Source organism: Lepisma saccharinum, chromosome 24 (assembly GCF_977018435.1).
Source record: "Lepisma saccharinum chromosome 24, izLepSacc3.1, whole genome shotgun sequence".
Taxonomy (NCBI): Eukaryota; Metazoa; Arthropoda; class Insecta; order Zygentoma; family Lepismatidae; genus Lepisma; species Lepisma saccharinum.
The window spans coordinates 19,003,748-19,019,659 of NC_139252.1; positions in this window are offsets into that span (position 1 = coordinate 19,003,748).

A 15,912-nucleotide genomic window follows, 5' to 3' on the forward strand; every position below is an offset into this window, starting at 1 on the left:
TTTTACTAATACAGGAGTAAGGTTTCCAATGTTACCCTTATTAATATAACTCGGAAAAATGTAGATAGGTAAGGTCCTCTAGGTTGTAATTTCTTAGCTGCTATTTTTAATCTTAATTTATATTAGGTATAATTATTAAATTATTACGATCATGAAGTTCATGATTACAGAGATTACCATTTTTGTCACATGACCAAAATATTGAGAAATCGAATTAGCAATCATAGTGTCATCACACTTAGACCTTCATCGATAACTCACTATATATTTCTATAGTCGTTTTCTTATCAAAGTCTTGGGTTTGCTTCAAAAATCAAGCTTTACCATTAATGCAGCTAAATGCTACCTTATAATAGTAATTGTTCTTAGGATCATTAATCTTTATTCTTAGTTATTTTCTAAGCTCGAGGTACCTGTAAAACCAGATCAAGTTCCGAGTTTTCCTATGTCTATCATAACATTTCATTTTTTGTTCAAAAGTGTTGTTATTTCTTTGGTAGTCGAGGAAGAGCTATTTTTGGTCCGTTTAACAACTCTTGTAGGAACATTTTTAATTTTTAACATTCAAAAGAAAGTTGTGAAAATGATCCACAAAAATGTTTACGTCATCATTCTAAATATTGCTCTCGTATGTCGTTTTACAGTTGTAAGTAGTTTCGCTCATGAAAAAAATAAATATAGCACGAGTTACGAAGCCAGGGGTCACAGGTTCGAATAAATATTACTCATTGCATATTTTTACATCAACTTCATTCAAATAGGTTCAAGTCTGTTTATGTAATATCAATTCAAAAGGTTAGGTGAAAGTGATCAACTTTCGATAAGATATTTAAAGAAGTTCTTAATTCAAGGTAATCAATATTTGTCATTACCAGATCTAGGACGCTTCTTGTGTCCTTCGAACGGATGTTTAAATTTATCGGTTCAGAGTTTAAAACGTTTAAGAGATCAAAATTTTGTGTCCTTTCGAGCCAACTGAATTATTAGGTCTACTAGAATCTTCCAACAAAACAATAGAGGACACGTTAAATTCTTCAGTAATAATAAGGGTTTTCGCAAAGTCGATAAAACACTCCAAGATGTAATCAAGATAAGAATTAAACAATCTAGACGAAAGATAATCTGGTAAATATTATAAGAATGTGAATCCATGACACGCGTAGTGGCACAATGTGAAGTAATTACGTATTGCATCCTGATTCTTATGTGTGCGCTTTTAGTCTTTTCCAGTGGTCTGTGGAAAAGAGGGTTGTACATGTCACATGTTCACGATTTTTATACATATTTACCTTGCCTGCAGTTATAGTCACCAATTCTTAATGTACCCTGCACTGTATGGTATTGAGTAGTTGTATTTGTGGTATAACCAGGACCGGAAAGTATGAACCCCCCTCCAGCAGATTTGCTTACACTTAAACCTAGCTCAACATGCCCATATGAGCTTTTTTGCTCAAGTGTGGAACCCCCTCTAATCCAAGATTTTTGTAAAAAAGCCCTCATGGATTCCATGAGAAAGTATGAACCCCCTCGGATTGATGAGGCTATACTTACAAAAGGTACTTCTGTGAGATTGTTGTCCATAAACTTGTCAAAAATATGCCCTCTTGATATTTTTTTTTGGCCACACTTAAAACTAGGCCACCCATACCCATACATATTTACTTCCGGTTTAAGTTCAATTGGGCACCAGGCTCAACTTGTATATCACCCACCCACACCCACCCACACACACATATTTACTTCCGGTCCACTTCCGGTCCACTTCCGGTCCACTTCCGGTCCACTTCCGGTCCACTTCCGGTTTGGCTACTTCCGGTCTATTTGTGGCCAAGTTGTGGCCTATTTCTGGTTTATTTATATTGCATCATGTTTTTGCAACAAATTATTATCCAGTATGGAGTTTTGATTTGACCCCCAAGAAATTTTATATAAATACCAAAGCCAAAAATATTAATACACACACACACACACACACACACACACACACACACACACACACACATACACACACACACACACACACACACACACACACACACACACACACATACACACACACACACACACACACACACACACAAATCACAGTGCTGAACCCAACTGATCCAGTATAGAATTTTGAATTGAATCCCAGGAAATTGTATATAATAAACAACAACAAAAATTCCATAGCCATACACACACATACATGCACTAGGTATACACACTAGGTATACAAAGCACAGTGCTGAACCCAACTGATATTTTTATCCGGTATAGAGTTTTGAATTGAATCCCAGGAAATTGTATATAATAAACAACAACAAAAATTCCATAGCCATACACACACATACATGCACTAGGTATACACACTAGGTATACAAAGCACAGTGCTGAACCCAACTGATATTTTTATCCAGTATAGAGTTTTGAATTGAATCCCAGGAAATTGTATATAATAAACAACAACAAAAATTCCATAGCCATACACACACATACATGCACTAGGTATACACACTAGGTATACAAAGCACAGTGCTGAACCCAACTGATATTTTTATCCAGTATAGAGTTTTGAATTGAATCCCAGGAAATTGTATATAATAAACAACAACAAAAATGCCGAATCAAAAATATTGTAATCAATGCAATAAGAATATATCCAGCCCCAATTGGGCCAAGCACCAAAAGATTTGTAACCCAGACAAATACAGAACTCCCACAAAAATTTGCCCCAAATGCCATAGAAAATACAGCATGCAATACTTCACATATACACATAAAGATACTTGTTCTGCACAGTCATCAACATTGCCCTCACAACCATCTACATCTGGTCTGAAAAGGAAACAAAGTACCTGTTAATGCCAGAGTAGCAAAGCAGCCACGCTATGAACCTATCCATAGCAGTTTTAATGCCCAACTTAGGGATTATCGGTTTGCATCAGAGCCAAGATGTGGTATTCAGAATTTTTTGAGCATTGTAAATCCTAATCTGCAAGCAATTCTAAATGCACAAAATGGCTCTTATAAGCTCTCCCTCAAATTGTATACGCAATATAAGAAGCCAAATGGCACAAAATTTACACAGCCCCACATAACAGAAACTGTACCTGTATATTCAAATACAAATTCAGACAAAATAATAAGCAGTTTGATGGATCAATTGAATATTAAACACTCTGAATTTGCGGCAAAAGAGTCTGGATGGAGCCTATGCGGCTCTTCACACAGGCTCTATGTTAATATTTCTGAATTCAGCCCATTACAAGGTTCTACTTATTTACTATTACCTGATAATATTAAAAACAAACAAGCCGTGGTTAATATAAAAAATACCGACCAGAAATGCTTTTTGTGGTGTATATTAGCTGCTTTGTTTCCAGTTTCAAGGCATCCTGAAAGAATAAGTTATTACAAACAACATGAACATGATTTTGATGAAGCAATGGAGGGTTTAGAATATCCAATGTCTGTTCAGAATATTGATAAATTTGAAAAAAGGGCCAGGGATATCAATGGTAAACAATTATCTATTAATGTATTTATTTGCTCTACTGGCAATTGCCCGATAGCACCTCTCAGAATCAGTACATTTGATGATGATTCTGCTGTTCCGATTGATCTGCTCTTAATTGAAGGGGATGACACATATCATTACACTCTGATACACAGTCGTGAAGCTTTAGTTAGAACACAACTAGACAAATCTAAGACAATATTCAAGTTGTGCAGAAGATGTTTAACTGTATTTGATGGTCAAAAAATGGTGAATGGGGTTCGGGAAGTGAATGCAGAAATTGCCAAAAACAAGTTAATTGAGCATCTGAAATATTGTGGCAATCATAAACCTGTTCATATGGTGATGCCCAATCCAAGTGAAAAAGCAAAATTCAAAAAGTTTGAAGCCTTGTTGGAACACACAGCATATATTGTCTGGGATTCTGAATCAAATCTCAAATCTCTTGCATCCTGCAATCCAGATCCTGAAGAATCTTCTATTACACCATACCAGCTACATGAACCTTCCAGCTTTTGTTATGTGGTTGTACAGGATGGTGTTGTTACCAGAGAAAATTCATACATGGGGCCAGATGCTATCAAAATATTTGCACATAGAATAGAAAATGAGTGCCGTGACATAGCATCTAACATCTTATTAAAATCAAAACCCATGTTGCCTTTAACAGAGAAACAGATTGAAGATTTCAACAATGCAGAAAAATGCCCGGTATGTGATTCTGAATTTTCAGATACAAATATCAAGGTGAAACACCATTCTCATACAGATGGTAAATTCTTAATGGCCCTGTGTAATAGCTGTAATATTAAGATCAAGAGACCAAAATTTATCCCCATATTTTGTCATGGAGCATCCAATTATGATTTCCATCATCTAATCAGGTACGAGGGGTTTGAGAAGCAGAATTTAAATATTTTAGCTGAAAATGATGAGAAATATATATCTATTAGCAAAACAATTAAAGTTAATGGTGTTCCTATTCACATGAGATTTCTTGATTCTTACAGATTTTTATCTGCTAGCCTGGCCACACTGGCCACTCAATTATCTGATGATCAATTCAAAATCACACGTGCATTGTTTCCAAATCAGGATCTGAAATCAATTAGGCGGAAGGGTGTATATCCTTATGATTATGCTACAAATTTTTCTAAATTTGATGAGTGCTCCCTGCCTCCACAACATGAGTTTTACAGCAAAATCAGAGGATCTGGAATCACTGATGATGATTATCACCATGCCCAATTGATGTGGAACAATTTAAAATGCAAGACATTTGGTGATTATCACATGGCATATTTGAAACTTGATGTGACCCTCTTAGCAGATATAATGCAGGCATTCAGAAAATCTTCTATGCAAAATTATGGACTGGACCCAGTGTATTTTTACAGTGCCCCGGGCCTAGCATGGGCTGCAATGTTTTTAAACACCAAAAAGCAATTGGATCTGATCCAAGATCAAGATATGTATCTGTTAATGGAGCAAGGTATAAGAGGGGGGATGGTGCAATGTTCTCAGAGATATGCCAGAGCAAATAACAAGCATATTCCCAATTATGATCCAGAATTACCATCAAATTATATAGCGTATGTAGATGCAAACAGCCTCTATGGTCATGCCATGATGCAAAAACTGCCATATGGAGGGCTTGAGTGGGTTAAAAATTTTAATATTGAGGATCTTCAGGGTTATGATGACCGTGAACATGGCCTAATCTTAGAGGTTGATCTGGCAATTCCAAAAAATTTACACAAGAAATTTTATGATCTGCCCCCAATTCCTGAGGTTCAGTGCTCACCTGGCTCTAAACAGAAGAAGCTCATGATGACACTGGAGTCAAAACAGGGCTATGTCATACATTACAAGTACCTCCAGTTCCTGATGAAACATGGTGTTCAAGTGACCAAAGTTGGAAAAGTTTTGAGGTTCAGGCACTCAGAATGGTTGAAACCATACATTGATACAAACACGGAGCTTCGAACATCTGCAAAGAGCCAATTTGATAAGAGCTTGTTTAAATTGATGGTTAATTCTGTATATGGCAAAACAATTGAAAATGTCAGAAAACATACCGATGTTAAAATAATTACTGACCCCAGTCTGAGCAAAAAATTGGTTGCAAAGCCTAATTTCAATTACAGAAGAATTTATGATGAAGATATGGCACTTTTCAACATGAAAAAAACAAAGATTAAGTTTGATAAACCTATTTATGTAGGGGCTGCAATATTGGATTTGGCCAAATTACATATGTTAATATTGTATTATGATGTGTTCAAACCTTTTTATGGTGATAGAGTAAAACTGATATACATGGACACGGATAGTTTTGTTCTTGATATTCAAACAGAAGATGTTTATCAAGATATGGCCCAGCCTGAATTGTTTAAATATTTTGATACCAGTGAATTGCCAGGCCATTTGAATATTCAACCCCACAACAAAAAGGTACCCGGCAAGTTAAAAGATGAGACACTTGGTGATGTTATTGTGGAATTTGCTGGGTTAAGTGCCAAGGTGTATAGTTTTAAAACATGTAATGCTGTTGTCAAAAAAGCCAAGGGTATTGGCAAAATAGCTGTGGAAAAAGAGGTCCAATTTGAAGATTATAAAAATTGCCTCAAATCCCAGAATTTAATCAGAACATCAGAATCCAGAATTCAGAGTGAAGATCACTTATTGACTTCAAATGTTGTAAAAAAAAGTGGCTCTGGACCCACATGATGATAAGAGATGCATTTTGTCATGTGGAATACATACTTTACCATGGGGTCATTGTGATTTGAAAAATGGCAATCAATGCCCAATTACAGAGCATGATTTGAAATAAATAAACATGCCTATGAATTTATTTGGGTTCAAAAAACAAGGTATTATGGACCTGCCAACACCACAACCCTCTTCTGATATGCTGTCTAAACTAAGTGGCTTGTTAATTATTCATCTGAACAGCATACTTACAGATATTGATGATGAAACAGGCAAAATATTGTACATATTTAACAATAATTTAAATCATTACCAATTACCTGTGGGTGGGCAATTGCAATTTATTACAACCCCTGAGGGTGATGTTAAAATTTCAGTAGGGAGAAATATTTATAGAATTAAGCACTCAAACATGGTTTCTGGCACTGTTTATACTGTTTCTGCTGGCGACTGCTTATATATTGAGGTCCCTGGATCTTATGACAAGCTTATACCCTTTTTTATAGAATTAAGAATCAGATACTCTATAATAAATAACTACTAAACAAAATGCCTAATGATATTTTTGGCCATACAAGACATGAAGATCACAGTGATGAGATTTTGATGCTTGATGTCAGAGTCAAGAAATTAAGAAGTGATTTACAAGCTTTACAAACTAAACTCAATGCCAGTCTTCAATTAGAAATTACAAATTTACAATCACAATGCATGGACCCTCTTCTTAAAATTGATTCTGAACTCAAATTGCTGCTTCAGAAATATACTGATCTGGCTACATTGGATAATTTTCAAAGTTTAGAAGAAGCTGTAGCAGCTCTTCAAGCCAAATTTAAGACCCAGGCTAACAACTCTGAGCAATTGAAACAACAATTGGAAGAACAGATAAATAATGTCCAGGCACAGCTCCAAACAATTGTCAAAAGCATAAAATCACAAGAAGATTTTGATCTAGTGATTTCCACTCTAAAAGAACAGATTCAGTCACTCCAAATACCTAATCTGGACCCTCTGAACAATGCCATAGCTGAGGTTAAAGAAAAAATTGAGACACTTGAAAATTTTATGAGCAATTTGCCATCTTCTGATGCTTTGAATGCAATAACTCGGAGTGTTGCAAATATTAAGCTGCAACTTGAAACATATGAAGATTTTGGAAAAATTCAAAGTTCCATAACCCATCTTGAAGGTACAATAGCAGCAGTGCAAAGTGATTTGGCAAATGTACTAGAATCCAGATTGCCTGGGATTGTAGATACCCTCATCAGTGTCCAGCAACAAATCACAAAGCTTGAAAACCTCAACACTGAATCTGAACTGTCTTATTTTCATCACTTGATAGATGATATAACAAAACTTGAAATTTTACAACAATCCACACCCTCTCAGGCAGATATAACCCTGCTCCAAAATGCTATGCAAAATGTGGCCGATGCTTCTGAATTACACAATGTAAAATTGGCACTTGAATTTTTGCAAAATACAGTATCAAATCTTCCTACATCACAGGAACTTAAAAATATTAAGAGGGCAGTGAATAGGATATTGAAATCAGAAGATATCAAGAATATCCAGGCAGAGATCAAACATCTCACTCAGACAGTGACCACTCTTCCAACCAATCAACATATTAATGAACTGCATGCCCTGTTTGAGGATATCAGAAGACAGGTCCATGATCTTACAGCTCAAAATTCAAAATTGGCAGTTGTTGAAAATTTGCAACAAATTGTAGCTAATATCAAGCAACAGCTAGGGACCATGGAATCCAATCAAGCAAATGCTCTGTCTGTTTTTGCCACCCAGCTTCAAGATATTGTGCAACAATACAAAAAACTTGCTGTTGACATAAGAATCAAGCCGGGGCACGATGAGATTGTTAGGACTATCAATGAGCACCTTGAATCTGTAACAAGCAGATTGCTCACAGCAGAAAAAGAAATAACAGGCATAATCGAGAATCCAAAACATTCAGTAATTCTTGAATTGTACAGCATCCCCAACAAAGAATATGATTCTCCATTTACACCAGGAGGCAAAATATATATGCTGTCCCCTGCACAATTTTATTACCAGTTTTTTGTTGGGGGCACATTTAGACCAATCAAGATCAAATATTGGCTTCAGCCACAGGCACACCACTACCCCACCTTATCAATAACAAATGCTAACAACAAAGTGAAAATCACCAGTGTAGAATTGGAGGATTTTACAGATCCCAATACATTGGAAACAGCCTATACTGAAGATGATGGCACTCTGGAATTTAAAATACAGATAGGGGACAAATTATATTTAGAAAATCCTGCAGTATCAGCTGCTGAACACCCTATAGTTGCAATATTCTTGTTTACATATTATGTCTAGACAAATTATTGTTGATGAATTACACAGACAGGCCCGACATAATTTTAAGAGACTCCCAGTAGTCACAAAGGGCATAGATGATTTATGGCAAAGCGACTTGATTGAAATGGCAAGTGGGCAGTTGAAAAACTTAGACAAAATCAACAAGGGCTACAAGTATCTACTCACTGTAATAGACACATTTTCAAAATTTGCCTGGGCTGTGCCACTCAAATCCAAGACTGGAAAATGTGTTACAGAAGCCATCAGAACAATCATCAATCAGAGTGGAAGATCCCCGCGCTATTTGCGAACAGATAATGGCAAAGAATTTTATAATTCAGTGTTTCAACAATTTATTAAAAGCCAGGCAATAAAACATTACTCGAGTTACAGTGACCTCAAGGCCTCAATTGTAGAGAGATTCAACAGAACCTTAAAAAATCTTATGTATAAACAATTCACACTTCAAGGTAATTATAAATGGATTAATATTCTTCCAGAACTTCTACATAAATATAACAACTCGGTCCATTCCACAATCAACATGAAACCCTCTGAAGTAACTTCATCTGATGAGCAAAAATTGATCAGCACTGTATATTATCCTAGATACCAGCCAACAACAAGAAAGGCCAGATACAAGATTGGGGATCAAGTAAGAATAAGCAAATATAAGCACTTATTCAAGAGAGGCTTTACAAGAAACTGGAGTACTGAATTATTTACAGTGGTTCAAGTTAAACCCGGGACCCTTAACACATATATAATAAAAGATCACCGAGGAGAAATTCTCAAAGGCAGGTTCTATGAACAAGAGCTCAGCAAAACTAAACAGCCTGACACATATCTCATAGAAAAAATCATCCGCAGAAAAGGCAAAAAGTTACTTGTCAAATGGCTGGGTCATCCGGAAAACAGCTGGATCGATGCAAACAAAATAATAATATGAGCACCTGGGATGTTATAAAGAGGCTCCCAGAACCTGAACAGCAGAATAAGAGAAATGGCAACTTGCTGCCTGATAATATTAGGTGTCTTATTGTTGGGCCATCTGCTAGTGGTAAAACTACACTAATGGTTGATAATTTTTTATTGGCACCCAACTGGTTAGACTGGAAAAACAGGCACTTGTATATCTTCTCTAAGAGCTTGGAACAATTAAAATATCAGCAGCTGATGAAGCTATATGATGGACTGGATATAGCCACTTTTGAACCAGATGTTAAGCCACTTGATGAATGTCTCGATAATTCTGTTGTTGTGTTTGATGACATTATATTGGATAATCAAAACAAGGTTAGGAACTTTTTTACACAGGGCCGGCACAAAAACATTGATTGCTTCTACCTGGCACAGACTTTTTCAAAAATACCGAAGCAGCTGATCCGTGACAACAGCAATTTTATATGTATATTTCATCAAGACCATACCAACCTCAAACACATACATGATGAATATGTAGGTGGGGACCTGAGCTACAATGATTTTTCCAGATTTTGCAGCAGGTGCTGGAACCAGGACAGTTATGGGTTTGTTACAATTGATATGACAAGAACACCCAACAGTGGCAAATACAGAAATAAAATCAACAATTTTCTAGACGTAGAGACGTATATAAATAAACATGAAAAGGCCAATCATTGATGATCTTAAGTTAAGAGATTATCTTGTAAAAAGATTTAAGGGATGGAAATCAGAGAACCGTGGAATTTATGAAAAACACAAACAAACAGAACAGCCTGTAATTGATGCTATTAATAATTTAGGTAAGAATATCAAAACTGTTACAGAGCAAAATCAAAATTTGATCACAGAGCTTGTACCTGTAGCTGCAAGGAACATATTAGATTATCCAATCACCCCACTTTCAAGTATTCATACACCTAGTCCTCCTCGAAGAATTGAAGCTACTCAGGATCCTATTGAATTGGGTCTTCTTGCTCAAAAATATTTAACAACACCTAAAGACAATAAAGATGAGGTGTTTGGCTTATATGCTGACACAGAGCTTGATGGCAGCATTATTCATAGAATTGGCAATTTCAGAGTAACATTTATGGGAGATGATATAATTGTATATTCAGAATCTCGTCTCGGAGAAAAAGGTGCTTTTGTTAAGTACACCGGAACACCTGGATTGTGGGAACTCATGACCAGGAAAAGGCCTGGCAGCTATACAGATCAAGATTATGAGGATTACAAAGAAATATTAATAAAATCAGATGCTCTATACCAGAACAATGATCCCACACAAAAAAGGGTTAAGTCGAGCAGTGGGGCAAAATACAACAATTTAATCAAGCCCATATGGTCACAAATCAAGACTGGCAGTGGAATCAAACAATACAACACCCTGCCCAAAGAATTTGTGTGGGTTGATGATGTCAGGAAACTTGTAGATAGGCTATTGGTGATAGCTGGGGAGGAAAATGCTGGCAACCACAATTTTTACAATGAAAAGGTTGGAATTATGGACATGATAAGCACAAAATTGTCTAATTTTATAGTGAATGACACTAAGGGGATTCGATATCTCATAAAAATTATTAATACTCTACCACCTAAATTTTGGAATATTTCTGAGGGTCGGGGCCTTGTTAATGACATTATAAACAAGCTGCCATTTGAACTACATATTCCAGGCTATCAGTATTGTGGTCCAGGCACAAAATTGGACCATAGATTAAACAGAGGTGATCCTGGTGTTAATCCCTTAGATGCTGCTTGTAGAGACCATGATATTGCATACAACACACATTCTGATCTTGACAAGAGACATGTTGCAGACAAGAAATTAGAAGAGGCTGCATTTGGTAGATTTGTAAGCAAAGATGCTTCTTTAAGTGCAAAAATAGCAGCATTGGGGACCACCATAGCTATGAGCACCAAACAAAAACTGGGGTGGGGGTTGTGAATATGTATATAATAAACCTACAATAAAGGCCAAGGGTGTTATGTATCAAATACCTTATGCAGGTCTCAAATCTCTTAAAACTATTGACAGTCTCTTAACCAAAAAACAGCGCAAGAAAAAAATTCTTGTATTGCAAAGGGGCATGGTATGAAATTGTTGCTTAGTACCCCCCAATTAAAAAAATTACAGCAATCAAGAAAAAAATCACATGTGGGGGGATTCATATTTACCATCCCTGCCATCTTAGCTGCTCTCGGGGCTGTTGGGAGCTTGGCTGGGGGTTCAGCCGCCATAGCAAAAACAGTAATAGATGCCAAGAAAAATAGGGCAGAATTAGATGAGCAGAAGCGCCATAACCTGGCCATGGAGAAACAAGGCAAAGGTGTTAAGAGAGCCATGAATAAGTTTAAAAAAAACAAGAGCCGCTTACAAACCAAGATATTGAAGCTTTAATCAAGCCATTGGGCATCAAACATTTTAGAGGTGTGTACATGTCTGATTCTTTACCAGAACAACCACTCAACAAAGAGTGTGGCATTGTTAATTTGGATGAGTACAAAAATCAGGGCACTCACTGGATCTGTTATCTTAAATATTTAAAAAATGAGGCATTTGTTTTTGATTCATTTGGAGGTGTTCCACCTGAAAATTTAATAAAATATCTAAAATCAACTAATCTTTATTACAATAATGCCCGTGTTCAAAACTTCAAAGATGTTAATTGTGGACATTTGTGTTTATCAGTTCTTAGATATATGTCTCAAATAAATAAACCATCAATTGAAGATTTTCAAAAAGCCTTGTGGTATCTAAAACATCATGGGGGTATTTCATCTCACCAGCCAAAATTCAATATTGAAACTCAAATTGCATGATGACATAGTATATCCCAAAACAATAGCTCTCAGGGCATTTTATGGCATGTACCTAATCCCCAATATTACACACCACAACAACACAATTGCAGTTGGTGATGAAAAAATTGTCATCACTCCAGGGCAATATAATCTATCCACTCTAAATGCTCAATTACCCAGAGGTGTAGTGTTAAGTCAAAATTCTGTCACTCACAGAGTAGAAATTGTATCTGCTGCAGAAACAGTTAATCTGGGTACTATAGGAGAGCTGTTAGGATTTGAGAACAACACAAAACTTGAAGCAGGCATCAAACACACTGCTATGAATATACCTAAATTCTTAGCCATAGAGACTCTGAATATTCACTGTAATGTGGCTGAGGGTATGATCACCAAATCAAATGGCATAGGCACTCACAAACAAACTGGCATCATTGCAACATTCAAACCTAATTCTGAATTTATGGAGCCCATCATCTACAATCCATCCCCAACATTATATTTTCCTGTGTGTCATAATAGAATAGATTATATTGAATTGATGGTCACTAATGAAAAAGAAGAATTAGTTGATTTTGCTGGAGCCACAACAACTGCAATCATAGAGATTAATATTTAAATAAAAATACATACAAGAAGAAAATGGAAAATATTGAGAGTTATGAGCTACAATCTTTCCCCCCAAACAGGAGGACATTTGCAAATTTAAATCAACCCAACACAGAGATTGAGGTTGATCTTGATGTAGGGGATGGATTTATACACCCCCACAGAGCAGATCTATACATCAAATTTGATGTTGTAAAGCTCGATGGAACAGATTATCCGGCAAATTCAAATATAAGACTTGTAGACAATTTTGTGCCGCATCTGTTCTCTGAAATTGAGATCAGAAAGCACGGTGTTGTTATAAACAGAGTGGATTATCCCGGCATTACCTCCACAGCTTTGGCCACACTGAAATTATCCAAAACCGAGGCTTCATACTACAAAATAGGCGGATTTGAAGCTGGTGATAAGATATTATCTAAGAACCACACTGTGCTGTTCCCCATGCGCCTGTTGCCAGGATTCTTCTCAGATTACAAAGAAATTATGTGGAAGGGTGGGTTAAGAATCACATTTAGAAGAGCTGCAAATGATAATAATGCTTTGATGAGGTACAGTACAATAAACCCCACAGGAGAAGCTCTGCCTAATACCCTACCAGATGCAGGCAAATGCATTATTCAGACCATGGAGCTAAGAATCCCTGTTGTTGAGTATGAAGCCAGTTATGGTCTTAAATACAAAGCTGATATAATAAAAAATCCACAAATTCCTCTACAATTTTATACATATCAATGTGTACAGAAGCCCGCATCTGGTACATATTATGAATTTGATGCTACAAATTCATTCTCCAGTATTCAATATGACATGCCTGATTTTGTGGTAGTACTGTTTCAGACTGGGAGACACAATAATCAGGAAAAAAATTCAAGTAAATTTGATAACTGCAACATCAAGAACATATATCTTAAAAATGGCAGAAATGAGGTCTTTCCTAGAGAAAATTACAATTTAGACATGTCCAAGGATGACTTCCTCAAATTATATGAAGCTTTTTCGGCTTTCAAGAGGGTCACCACAGGCAATACTGACATGTACTACACACCAGATGAATCCAAAGCACAGAGACCCATGTTTGTAATCAATGCTTCAAAAAGGAAACAGGTTGTGGTGAATGACAGAACAAATATTAAAATTATCTGTGAATTCCATGAAGCATTACCTAATGACACCATATGTAGTGTTATTCTCATAGGAGAAAAATCATATGTTTATGATGTAAGAAATGAGAGAGTCACGGAGCAATTCTAGAAGAATTATATTATTTTTAATACTAGATATACAAATTGAAGCTGGTATCCAATTGAACTTAAACCAGAAGTAAATATGTATGTGTGTGTGTGTGTGTGTGTATGTAGGTGTGAGTGGCCTAGTTTTAAGTGTGGCCAAAAAAAAAATATCAAGAGGGCATATTTTTGACAAGTTTATGGACAACAATCTCACAGAAGTACCTTTTGTAAGTATAGCCTCATCAATCCGAGGGGGTTCATACTTTCTCATGGAATCCATGAGGGCTTTTTTACAAAAATCTTGGATTAGAGGGGGTTCCACACTTGAGCAAAAAAGCTCATATGGGCATGTTGAGCTAGGTTTAAGTGTAAGCAAATCTGCTGGAGGAGGGTTCATACTTTCCGGTCCTGGTTATACCACAAATACAACTACTGTATTGCGATGCCATTTAATATTCCGAGAGAATCATGTGGTATTCTCACTAACAATGAGACTCTAATCAGTGTACAGCCTGAACGGTGCATGATACGTTGAAAACTCAAGAACTTTAGATTGAAAGCTATCTATTTCCAACAACTTTACCCTCTTTACATTTTTCGCTATGTGCACTAATAACGGAAATGCCTATGGGACCGGACTTTTGAATAACCCTGTATTTATAATAAATGTGAATTTATACATCACATTCATGTACGTTAATTCAAACAATATTTTCTTTAATTTCTGTTAGATTTTTCCTTTTGAATATTAGGAATGTGTCTATCCAAATCTGTTACAATGTATTACCTAACCTACTCTACCCTACCTTAACAAATCCTAATCTAACATAACTGTGGATCCCATTGGCGTTGATTAATTTGACATGGAATGTCCCATCTTGCTTTGATATTCATTTTGAATAAACTTCTAACATTCTGGTAAACAGAGACGGTGAGAATCGTTCATAAACTCATTATTGTTTACATTCATTGTCTATATCTTCCACAGCTTGTAAGATTTCTGTTGAGTTTTTACATTCATTAGCAACATTTTCATCCTTTAGTTTACCATAAAAATTGGTCATAATTTTCTTTCTCTGGCTATGCATCACATGAAAACATATTATTATCAAAATACTCACGACTAGTACTCACATAAAAGGATGCATTTAATTGGTACTTTGTTTTTAACTTAACTCACTTTACAACTTTAATACGCATTTTTTCTTCAAGATACTTTTGTATTTTCATAGAAGCCACTGAAGAATTGAACCATGAAGAAAATAACGCCTTGGTTTGTGGTTCCTTGGTCCTTACCTTGATATAACCTCTTGCTTTGTTTCCGATTTCCAGTTTGGTTACATGTTTTGTTCTTATCACATTTTGTTTGTACTTATCTTGATTAAGCGCGTAGATCTGGCAACATGGCCCTCGGTTGCCATGACACACGGTGCTGACATCTGTTATCGAAAAAATTATCGCAAAATCAACTTTAGTACGGCTTTAACCTGTTCCGAGCTAGCTTCAGACAACTATTTGGAGGACCTTCTGAGTAAATTATAACATGGTACATTTTTACATTTGTTCTGGAAACTATTGGTGTCTCGTATTGCTTTGTGCACTGCATTGACTTCAACAGATCCACTCGGCGATCAAAACTGTTCTGCGTTGGTCTTGTAAGTACTGACTGGTGTGTGACACTACCGTACCGTTTACTATCATCTACTGTTAATTTTCTAGCTTAATTCAAAATTAAGG